Raw genomic sequence first — 13,649 nt, forward strand, 5'->3', positions numbered from 1 at the left:
GCACTTGCACTGTGAGGTTAGGATCCTTCACACTACAGTACATACATACCCACAGTATGTGTCATTGGTAGGGATGTCATGCTTGAGCAGATTTTGCGAATACCGTCACATAAAGCTGTGATATCGCTCTTTCATGTCATTCCCAGGAGAGGACAGAGTGAAAGGAAATAGTGATATACTGTACCGTAAAGGAATCGTTTTTTATAGTAAGACGGTGCAAATAAAAACTCATTATCTTCCCAGCTACGTCCGTTGGATAAAAATTCTGGAAAACAAAGACTTGACATTTCAACACACTTAGGAGGTTAATTGCTCGATCAATGCTCAGATCTTTTTACCATTATACATCCTGTGGCTATCCACAAAGCATACAACCAATACAAAATGTAGAGGGATTTTAAAGGCACTTAAAAACGATCTTCAGAGAGAGCCAAAGTCACGCCCACTGTGGGGGTTAAGCAGACGGACCATGCATGCAAGGGATTTCATCCGCCATTTTATTTTCCAATAATTCGAATCAGGAGAGTATATATAACATTTCACTCAGGGGGGATGTTTTAGTTTTTTTGGTCCAAGTGAAATGTTCTCTCCTCATTCTAAATATAGCTGAATCGCTTGGTTTTGACCAAGTAAAACTGTTTTTATTAGCCTGGCTCTAGACCTTCGAAGCCACGCCAACTCCACAGTTGTGAACAGAAACAGCTGTGTGGCCAAAGCAGGTTGATGTTGCCGCACGGACTGGTTTATGTGACGGACATGTAACTTCCTGATCAGACGCAGAGCAATCTAGTAAGAGAGTGGCGTCAGCGGAGGACCAAAATGTGTGACTCAGTAGCCAAGGAATAGCCAGGAAGGGGGCTTGCGCGCTATGTTTGAATGTTAAAATAAAGCTGATAATATACATTTGATTCTTTAAACGTCGGACCCTTTCAAAGTACATCACAAACTGTCCATTTTGCTGCAATTTGACAGCGCTGCTTAATCCAGAACCTTACTTCCGGGAACTCTTGAGAGTAAAAAACTGGTCCACTGGAGTGAATGGAGATGTCGCGACTCTTCTATATACATGGCTCTGGTCAGACGTAAAGCACGTTACTGATATGCTGCTCTCTGTCTCATCATTATGTGATCTTAGAGGCATACAGATTACACAACATAACGTAGCTAGCTAATGCTAGCCAAATTCTCCACGTTACACAGCCAACTTTGGCCGACTTTGTACTTTTCATTTTAACAAACGTCTTATTAGTTACTGCAGTGTACGATAAGACTCACGTTAAAACGAAAAGTACAAAGTCAGCCGACTTTAGCTGCTTCACATGAAGAAGCTGGCTAGCATTAGCTAGCTACGTTAGCTTGTACTTGTGACTAGCAAGACTGCTGCGGCTGCCCTGCCGATTGGTTAGGGAAGACTGAAGCCCGCCCCCTCATAGAAATGATATAGACGAAGAGACAATGAGTTTATGAATTGATGATGCAGTTTGAATATCAGGCTATATTTCTATAAGCATTTTACAAAACGTAGATGGAAAAATACATGGCGGTTGACTCAGCTGCCTAAGCCAGAAGTGGGCTTGACTGGCTCTCTACCTAGTGAGACAGGCGAGAATCGCAGGAAGACCTCGATGTTACCACTTCCGGCTCTTGTTTATGTTTATGTTTACTGTATGTTTATTTGCACATTAAAGGAAAACAGAAACAAAATAATAAATGTTTACAACATTGGAAAAAAAAAACATGTGCAGGTGAGATAGAAACCCACTACGGGTTTATATAAAGATCTCACCTCAAGAGAAAAACATAATAATACAAGTTACTCAATTAACATTGAACAAACATTACAATGCAATGATAACTCAGATTAGTGAAATAAATAAAAAAAATAAAAAAATAGGAATAAAAAGAGAAATAAAAATGAGAAGTACGTGTAAAGGTCAATGGGATAGGGGGGCACAGTGGCGCAGTTGTAGCGCTGTCGCCTCACAGCTAGAAGGTCCTGGGTTCGATTCCCACCTGGGACGCTGTGAGCGCTGAAGGAGTATGTGCACGTCCGCATGTCCTCGAGTGCACCGCCCGGGTGGGCTGGTCAAAAGGGCCTTTCTATGTGGAGATTGGATGTTCTCCCCGTGCTCCCTGGGGGTTTCCAACACAAAGTTCACTGTTTCATAAACTTTTGTTGTTAACCACAGACCTTATTTCATGCATTCAACCGAAATTCCCATACCAAAATCCCATTGACTTTTACACGTAAGAACCAGGAAGTGCAGGGACTTCTGGGTAAGCCTACAAAAATATGTCAACCCTGCGGTAGTCTATGCTGTTCTGAGCAATGAAGGAAGCCACGCCTCCTCTCTGTGTTGTGAAATGCAAAGCTTGTATACAGTACCAAGCCGCACCTGCTGCTCGCTCCTTCATGTGAGTGAGTGAGTCCTTCCCGTGTTGCCCGCCTCCCTGTAAAAATGCACAGAAACAGTGCAAGTTACACCAGAAGCAGTAGCCTATTCCTCCATAGCTTAATTGCAAGGGATAGCCGCCTGCATTATTGCTGAGATACCAACAAACCGCCAACGGATTTCAAAGCTGATGCCCCCATTGGCAAGAGTGTGACTCGAAATGGTTAACAAGCTAATGTTCTGGCCACTCGGTGGCGTTTTGAGCCTGATGAATGTGGTTACAGCCAGCAGGCAGTGGGCTTACCTAACGTAGCTAACAGCTAGCTAGCTATAACATGCAAGCTCGCCCTCAGTCAGAATCGTATTGTCATTAGACGTATGAATATAGAGTTCTATTGAGTCATACGTCATTCCATTTTAGCAACTAACTTAACTTTTTGAACTTGCGCACAAAATTAAGTTATTTGTCCAAAAATATTTGGTCGAACAGTGTGGCTAATCAACATTGTCAGGGCATGACTCAGAAACATATGAAATATCGTAAAAATGACAAAATACACTAGATGAGGGCTTTAAAAATGTATTATTGGTTGGTTTTAGTGAGCTAAATCAATGCCTGGCCAGCTTTCAATTAAATCAAATTAATTTATTAAAGAAAGAGTTTTGCAGAGACAGGTCTGAAATGCACTCTTCTTAACAACAAAGGTAAAAAATTGACAAAGTGTACATACTTTAGGCTAAAAACTAAACAAGGATAATTCTATGACTATTTCTATGTCAAATGAAACGCAGTCTGAATAGCCTAAGTACATCATAGTTACAATAGCCTAATCATGCACATGATTTCTATTTCAACTTGTTTTTGACATCGTGTGCTGCATCGTCATCATCTGTTATTAAGCGTGACACCTCTTTGTTGTTCTGCAGTGCAAAACCGCCAAGAAAAGAAAGGAGGCAGAGAGGAAATGAGGAGAGCACACACTGTCCAAATATTGACAGAACTGCATATTATGAGTAAAATAGACAGATTGATTATTATTTTTGCCATCACTTCATTTGAATGAGAAATATACTGTAGGAAATGGGCATCCAAAAGCAGTTGGTGTGGGTTTGCCGTGGCCTTTTCTAAAGGAAAAGGTCTCTGCTCAGCACTCTTACCTGTTCATTCAGTGTTAATTGCTCTGGATAAGAGCACCGGTTAAATGCCTCAAATGTAAAGTGTGATCGTCACGTTAGTCTGACCTTTCTGGCTCATGATAACGATCGCTCACTCATCATCACCATAATGACTTCAGCCACTGGATTATTCTGGGGAATGACCAAGGTGACGGTTATGAGCTGCATCACTTTCTCACGACTGAATGTCACTTTACCTTCGAGATCATATTTTTTTTGATGATTTTAACTTGAAGTCAAACTGTGTATTTGATTGTGATATTGAATATCATCATAACAGATGCCATAATAGGATGAATCTGTGACATCATCGCAACAAAAATGCACTTCCGGATGCCGCTGCATAGTAGTTAACTGAGTTAACTAGTATGAGTTGTGCCAAACAAACGTTAATATCTCAACTAGAACGACTGCAACGCGGATATATGCCTCCATATATCCGTGAGCAGTCGACATCCATGTCTGTCCAGACTTTGACGTTTGAGCCAAATGTGAAGGAATTATGTCAAGGTGTTACCGAGATATTGCGTTAAAGGCACTATGTGTGATTTTTTTGTCCACTAGATGTCGCCATTTCAAACCATAACAAAACTTGTTTACCCAAACAATCTCGATCCCACCCACCAGCGCAGAGCACTTCCTGGTTCCCCCGCCTCCCTCCCTCCCTCCCAAGCAACGGAGAAATAAACAACTATTTTGCGCATAGCCTACCTACTGCTGACGTAAGTACATAAAACAAGCACGAATGCATCTCGGCTATGTATTTGGCTTGAGTAATGACAAATTTCACATGATAGTCATAAACCTTTAGGATATTGACAATAGTCCGCTTGGTAAGACTTATTTGTATAATCTGCTAACCGATCAAAATCCATGTAACGGTTACATGGATTTTGAAAAGGTTAGATTGTAACCTAACCTTTTGCATAGCCTGCCCTATATTGCTAAGTACGGTTAGGCAAAACGTTGTCTAAAACCAGGTTGACATAGCTAAATTAGGATGATTTCAATTCAATGTTGGGGACATCGCTAGCTAACCACAGCTGTCTGTCAACAGTGAGTAGCTTAGCCTGTGTTTTTGTTCGTCTGCTAATACCAAGACATGGCCAAAATGTATTCATAGTGCAACGCTAGTATTTTCTCATTGTTAGAGTTGTTCAAACTAATTTCAAACGCTTGAATCACTGCTGTTTTTTATAGGCAGGCAAACCAAGCTGTATGCCTGAAGCCCAGGCTAGCACCAGTGGGACAAAGAGGAGGCAGGGTCGCAGAGAGGAAGGTCGGCTGTAGGACGATAGCAGATCTTGTCGACATCCTGAAGAACCGCATAGCTGATGGAACTGGTCACGTCATTCTGGTGTAGCCCATATTTTAGTTTTGAAAATAAAGTATTTTTTCTGATAAACGAAGTTGTGAAATCAATGTACTGAGAAACATCACATACACTGTCTATTACAGTATATAAAGTAGGCTATATACACAGAAACACAAATACTGGTAGGCTACTGTAGCTAGACACACTCAGCTTTAGGGAAATCTAATGTTACAATGGAGAATAGTGCCCAAGAGACATGGATGAAGTCATATCAACTTTATTGGTGTACAGAAGATTGCCGACAGCAAACATCTAAACATCAAAGATGATAGAACATGTATTATACAGGTTTGCTATAAAAGCACAATTTCTCCATCTCAAATATCATAATGGTGGGTCCACTTGTTTTCTATCTTGTCATCTTCTGGATGACTGGATGACTGGCACCTTGAAAATCAGACAAATGGAAACGTGTTTAGTATTAATTTGAATCATCTATTTTGTAGCTGGTAGATATCAAGGCAGGGTTCCTCCACATTGTCATGAATTAGATACTTTTACCAAACCTTGATTTGTTTGGATGGTGTTACAGCTATTTTCTAATGTAACGTTGCTTAGTGAGACAGAATAGAAAAACAAACTGCTAACATTAGTGAAGCTAGCTTTTCTCCATGGCCTTTCTAAGTGTTTACACATTACTATACCGTTCTGCGTCATAGTGACAGCAACTGGACGTAATTATAACAGAAAATGCATGCGAAATTTGTAATGGGAAGTAACGTTATGTCATGCATGTCAACTTGTCACCAGAATGTCTGTGTATAAGTTATACACGAACGACAAGCTAATCAAATCCTGCAGCAGGCTACACTAGCAGCGTAAAGTCATTTGAATAGCCGTGAAAAGCAACAGTTAGCCAAGTGATTACAACATTCCCAGAACAAATTCACAATATCGATAACAACTTGTACATTTCGCTATCATGCGTAACGTTACTGAAATGGGACATGCAAACAAGTTCAAGTTCAAGTTCAAGTAGTTTATTAATGTCCCAAAGGGCAAATTGGATTACAGCAAGGCGTAGAGGCTTGAAACATAAAAACATAAAGTGCAAACCATACATACGATGTCATAAATAATCAGGATGTAACAACATTTAGACATACGATGAGCCAATATAAAAGAGCATACGTCTGGTGCGGCTGATAAATAAAATAACACAACACTAATAACTTAAGAAGGGGATGAGCCAGCGGCTGATACGGCCGATAAGACAGTATAAAAACAAATTAAAAAACAAGTTAAAAACAAATTAAAAAACAAATTAAAAAACATAAGAAGAGCTAAGAACATAAAAGAGCCGACTGCTGGTATAGCAGATTGATGAAACGTTAATTCCTGAGTCATCTTTTCCTTCCTCCAGCGGCATTCACTGCGCGGATGGAGGAAGGGACAAAGGAATACTTGTACCTGTTTTTGGTGGTCCGTGGGACACACAAGCGAAGGCCGGATGGCAGTAGCCTATAATCTGAACTGAGCGGGTGAGCACTGTCTGAGCGGATGGACACTATATAGCGGATGGACGCTATAACCATTGACCTATATATAACGTTACTTACCGTGTGTGTACAGGAGAACACGCCAGCTCCGAGTCACTTTGCAGGCCAGATATAGCTGCTCGTAGGGCTCTCCATCTAGTGAAAGCCAGACCGGCAAGGTTGACTCTGGTCTGAGATATTTCTTTTCGGCGGCGATTTGGCTAAAGCATGAAACCGCAGACATACGCTGGATCAGGGAATGGAATGTCAGGAATGCCCGCATCAGGGATCCGCCATCTTTGTCTACAAAATTCTGTTTTGGGCTGTGGGCTGGGAGGGGCTCACTAGGTCGGCCTCTCGGGGGAGGTGTTTCTATGTAAACAGGTTCGGATAGTAGCTCTACTCTCCAAGAGGGCCATCACAACACAGGGAGGGGGCGTGGCTTAGTTGTAAACACAGAAATGAACCACTGTAAGTCATCATCATATACAAGTTAATGGTTTGGTGATATTTAATAGTGCAGAATCTTACACATAGTGCCTTTAACGAGCTTGAAAATGGTGTTTGTGAGGTCACAGTGACCTTGACCTTTGACCACCAAAATGTAATCAGTTCATCATTGAGTCCACGTGGATGTTTGAGGCAAATGTGACGAAATTCAGTCAAGGCGTTCCTGAGATATTGTGTTAACGAGCTAGAAAATGGCGTTCGTGTGGCCTTTGTGCAAGAACTATAGTCTGTGCTTGTCCTGTGTTTTTTCTAGTGTCTGATCAGACAACTATTACGCCATGTAAACAAGAGACTTGACAAAAAATAAGCTACACTGTCAGAGCCTCTGGCTCGTTTGAGTCTGCAGTGTTGACAACTTCAACCTCACTTTCAGCGGCATCGCTCATGTTGTTGCTGGTTCCTCTGGCTGACATGGACATCATATTATTCACAGAGACAATTTGTCAGCGCGACCGAGTGTCCGTCTCTCGTCTCTTTTATGGCAGCGTTCTCACGTTTGGTGCGTCGTCCTGATACATCGATACATGGTGTGGTCTGGTGGGTGGACTGTGCACTTCTTTTCCAGGTTATGTCCACGCCCCCCTTAGGAGACTTTCGTAACATTGACAGAGAGCCAATCACAAGTTGACATTTAGGGGACCGGACGAGTGGCATTCCATACTATTGGTGGAGTCTGGAATGAGCTATCTCTATTCATTCTGCCCCGTTTCTTCTCGGTCTTTCTTAATCGTTGTTGTATTTGTACTTCGTTACTTCCCATCTCTGCAGACATTCATACAACCATGGCGGCAAGCTACCATCGCAGGGTGCCGGGGGAAGGGGTGGGGATCAGTGTGGGGGAAACCATCTGTCACCCCTCCTTTCTGCAGTTTCCCCCATAGCCCTAGTGACTTATTGTGGGTGTTCCCATACAGACCGACTCAATCCAAACATCAGAAAATACAGCTAAATAGATGGTTGCAATGCATGACAGGAGCATTCTTCACAGAAAACTACTCACACACACATGGACTCTATATGTGTGTTAGTCTGGGAGGACCCTTCACATGTCGCTGCTACACATTTTTGGCAATGAGCCAAAGAAGGTTGAAAACAAGTTTTGCAACTACATTTGGAGTGCTTTGGTTACTTTCATAGCTGTGTTGCAGCAGTACAAGGATGTAACGATAACCAGTTTTAATGATAACCGTGATAAAATTCCTCGCGATAACCGTACCGTTTCAAATGTTCATTATCATTAAAACCGTGGTACCGTGATTACAGTGCTTTGAAAAACATGGTGAATACTGTCCATCATCAACCAAAGTTGGCAACAGTCTGACAGATGCAAACGCGCAGCCTTGGAGAAATGCTTTCAGTGAGTGTATCAATCCTCTTTGGGTCTGAGTTTTCAATATAAAAAGTCTCTCTCAGTACTGTACTTTTTGAACATTTTCTGCAATTTTTTATGAATACCGTGATAATACGATAATCGTGATAATTTTGGTCACGATAATCATGATGTGAAATTGTCATACCGTTACATCTATCAATGGCGAATAATTATTGTCATGAAATAAAAGGGAAAGTATACACAGATTAAAATACTCATAACTTTTGATCTAAGAGCTATCTCAGCCATTCAAAAAAAGTTATAGGAGAGAGTTTCCAATTTATGGAAATCTCAAAAAATTAAAATGTCACATTTTCACTGTGTAAAGGATTTTTGCAGGCCACCACATGTATGCACGCACACACACACACACACACACACACACACACACACACACACACACACACACACACACACACACACACACACACTGCCTGCATGTTTAGACAGTGAGGAGAAACATAGATATTGTCATCAAAGTCACTCTTTTCTCCACGTCTGTCAAGGACACCCAGTGGGATCCTGGGAAAGAGCAATGGCGGAGCTTTGTCAATGAAAAGGAAAGCATTCATAGTGGTTGAGCAGCTCCTCCCCCACTGTGTTATGGAAACGCCATTTTGTTTGAAGTCTTTTGTGTCGGATAAACAACGAGACAAGATGGAAATGAGAGTTTAAGATAAATGCTTGAGCTGGCTCGCAGTGCTTTGGGGAGTGTGTTCAAATGGAAATAGCTTTTCCTTTTATTGTAGAACAAACGGTTCCCTGATGAGCCCATTAAAGCACACTACGTAGCTTATCATGTCATGTTGAACTAAATCAACAAATTATGTTTCTTTGCCCACATACATATACATAGTAATACACACATACATACACATACATATACATAATAATACAGATTTCTGTTGCTCGTGATGAAGGCTCAGAGTCAATACATACACATATAGTAATACACATCTCTGTTGCTCGTGATGAAGGCTCAGAGTCAATACATACATATACATATAGTAATACACATCTCTGTTGCTTGTGATGAAGGCTCAGAGTCAATAAATACATATACATGTAGTAATACACATCTCTGTTGCTCGTGATGAAGGCTCAGAGTCAATACATACATATACATGTAGTAATACACATCTCTGTTGCTCGTGATGAAGGCTCAGAGTCAATACATACATATACATATAGTAATACACATCTCTGTTGCTCGTGATGAAGGCTCAGAGTCAATACATACATAAACATATAGTAATACACATCTCTGTTGCTCGTGATGAAGGCTCAGAGTCAATACATACATATACATGTATAGTAATACACATCTCTGTTGCTCGTGATGAAGGCTCAGAGTCAATACATACATATACATATAGTAATACACATCTCTGTTGCTTGTGATGAAGGCTCAGAGTCAATACATACACATATAGTAATACACATCTCTGTTGCTCGTGATGAAGGCTCAGAGTCAATACATACATATACATGTAGTAATACACATCTCTGTTGCTCGTGATGAAGGCTCAGAGTCAATACATACATATACATATAGTAATACACATCTCTGTTGCTTGTGATGAAGGCTCAGAGTCAATACATACATATACATGTAGTAATACACATCTCTGTTGCTCGTGATGAAGGCCCAGAGTCAATACACACATATACATATAGTAATACACATCTCTGTTGCTTGTGATGAAGGCTCAGAGTCAATACATACATATACATATAGTAATACACATCTCTGTTGCTTGTGATGAAGGCTCAGAGTCAATACATACATATACATGTAGTAATACACATCTCTGTTGCTCGTGATGAAGGCTCAGAGTCAATAAATACATATACATGTAGTAATACACATCTCTGTTGCTCGTGATGAAGGCTCAGAGTCAATACATACATATACATATAGTAATACACATCTCTGTTGCTCGTGATGAAGGCTCAGAGTCAATACATACATATACATGTAGTAATACACATCTCTGTTGCTCGTGATGAAGGCTCAGAGTCAATACATACATAAACATATAGTAATACACATCTCTGTTGCTTGTGATGAAGGCTCAGAGTCAATACATACATATACATGTAGTAATACACATCTCTGTTGCTCGTGATGAAGGCTCAGAGTCAATACATACATAAACATATAGTAATACACATCTCTGTTGCTTGTGATGAAGGCTCAGAGTCAATACATACATATACATGTAGTAATACACATCTCTGTTGCTCGTGATGAAGGCTCAGAGTCAATACATACATATACATGTAGTAATACACATCTCTGTTGCTCGTGATGAAGGCTCAGAGTCAATACATACATATACATGTAGTAATACACATCTCTGTTGCTCGTGATGAAGGCTCAGAGTCAATACATACATATACATATAGTAATACACATCTCTGTTGCTCGTGATGAAGGCTCAGAGTCAATACATACATATACATATAGTAATACACATCTCTGTTGCTCGTGATGAAGGCTCAGAGTCAATACATACATATACATATAGTAATACACATCTCTGTTGCTCGTGATGAAGGCTCAGAGTCAATACATACATAAACATATAGTAATACACATCTCTGTTGCTCGTGATGAAGGCTCAGAGTCAATACATACATATACATATAGTAATACACATCTCTGTTGCTCGTGATGAAGGCTCAGAGTCAATACATACATATACATATAGTAATACACATCTCTGTTGCTCGTGATGAAGGCTCAGAGTCAATACATACATATACATGTAGTAATACACATCTCTGTTGCTCGTGATGAAGGCTCAGAGTCAATACATACATATACATATAGTAATACACATCTCTGTTGCTCGTGATGAAGGCTCAGAGTCAATACATACATATACATATAGTAATACACATCTCTGTTGCTCGTGATGAAGGCTCAGAGTCAATACATACATATACATATAGTAATACACATCTCTGTTGCTCGTGATGAAGGCTCAGAGTCAATACATACATATACATATAGTAATACACATCTCTGTTGCTCGTGATGAAGGCTCAGAGTCAATACATACATATACATATAGTAATACACATCTCTGTTGCTTGTGATGAAGGCTCAGAGTCAATACATACATATACATGTAGTAATACACATCTCTGTTGCTCGTGATGAAGGCTCAGAGTCAATAAATACATATACATGTAGTAATACACATCTCTGTTGCTCGTGATGAAGGCTCAGAGTCAATACATACATATACATATAGTAATACACATCTCTGTTGCTCGTGATGAAGGCTCAGAGTCAATACATACATATACATATAGTAATACACATCTCTGTTGCTCGTGATGAAGGCTCAGAGTCAATACATACATATACATATAGTAATACACATCTCTGTTGCTTGTGATGAAGGCTCAGAGTCAATACTGTTTTGTTCTGCTGTCGCCCTTTTGAAGTTCAAAAACTCTGCTGCGAATTGGGAGCTTTCTATATACTTCATAATAAATCCAGAGGGTGTCTGTCTGTGTGTGTGTGTGTGTGTGTGTGTGTGTGTGTGTGTGTGTGTGTGTGTGTGTGTGTGTGTGTGTGTGTGTGTGTGTGTGTGTGTGTGTGTGTGTGTGTGTAGTTATTTTTCTTTTATCAATCTATTTGCTGATCTTTTTGTGCCCGGGCCAGTGAATCCAATCAGAATGCAACCCTTAAGCCCTTTGATTCTGCCAACAAAAGTTGATGTTCTCCGGGCTTGTAAGCTGGCTATCAGATAATAAGGGCAACTTGAATACTGGCCGGTGTGCGGTGACGAGAGGGTGGCCCCGGCGTTCTCACCTGACGTCCACCGTGTTTTGCCCCCCCCACACACACACACACGCGCTCTCTGGGGAAATCTCCCCAGAGCAGCTGTCCTTATCAATATGCCGTCTCCCTGCTCGCCGCTTGTCTGGCCTGCATTCTCCATGACAGCAGCACTGAGGTGGCGGTAATCTGCCTCGACTTCAACAAAATTAAACCAGCGACCGGGGGCACTGAGCGGGGTGGGGGTGGGGGGGGGGGGGGTTGACGAGGCAACGGGGAAAGATTTCCTGCTCGCGCTGATACAGTATGGTATCAGAGGCGGCGCACCAGACATTAATATGGATTTGCATCTGCGAGAAATAAGCACGGAACGTGCAAATCTCGAGACGTTAGCGGTTCCAGCGCCAAGGTTCTTCTTAACGCGTACTGTAAGTGAAATACCAAATAATCGGCTCTAAATAGGTGTGGTTAAAGCACTGTACTGCACCACTTGAAGTAATAACTCACAATCATACAAATAAATGTACGTTTTGGTGCTGTTTTGTTGATTGTGATTCAACCTGTTCTCAAAAGCTTTTCCATTTGCTGTTCTAAAGACCTGGGGGCTTATTCCGTGACGTTAGGGCCATATGGTGTAGTGCCGGTAGAACGCGGGGGAACGGCGTTCCCATACTTTACTTTACTTTACTTTATTTCACTTAGCAGACGCTTTTATCCAAAGCGACGTACAACAAAGATAAAAAAGAAACAATACAAGCAATATACAGTATGCACAGTACCAGAATAATCTAGAACATAGTAAAATCTAAAGTGCTATTGGATGTGCAATCAGTGCATTGAAAAAGTGCCTGTGAGATGAATTTGTGCAAGTGCGTCAGTACGGAAGTGGACCTGAAATAAGTGAGTCTTAAGTCTTTTTTTGAATGTAGTAAGGGAGTCAGCGGTACGGACAGGGTTAGGTAGTTCATTCCACCACCGGGGAACAACAGAGGAGAAGAGCCTGGTGAGTGAATTGGGTGGTGGAAGTGAAAGGAATCTCTCAGTAGCGGAACGTAGTGGACGGAACGGGGCATAGGGTTGGATGAGGGAGTTTAGGTAGGTTGGGGCTGTATTTGTCAGGGTTTTGTATGCAAGGGTTAGGGCCTTGAACTGGATTCTGGCGGCCACTGGGAGCCAGTGGAGGGAGATGAGGAGGGGTGTGACGTGGGTTCTGTTTGGCTGGTTGAAGATGATGCGTGCTGCTGCGTTCTGAATCATTTGGAGAGGTTTGAATGTGGATGCAGGAAGGCCAGCCAGTAAGGAATTACAATAATCAATGCGAGATAGAATGAGGGCCTGGACTAGAAGCTGTGCTGTGTGTATGGTTAGATAGGGTCTGATTTTCTTGATGTTGTATAGAGTGAATCTGCATGACCGGGCTATGGCAGCGACGTGTGTTTTGAAGGATAGAAGATTGTCGTGAATGACTCCAAGGTTACGGGCGGACTGAGCTGGGATGAGTTGTGATGAACCGAGGTTGATATTAATCTGGTGTGGTATGGGGGTGTTG

The sequence above is a fragment of the Poromitra crassiceps genome (assembly GCF_964638095.1).
Source record: "Poromitra crassiceps genome assembly, chromosome: 2".
NCBI lineage: Eukaryota > Metazoa > Chordata > Actinopteri > Beryciformes > Melamphaidae > Poromitra > Poromitra crassiceps.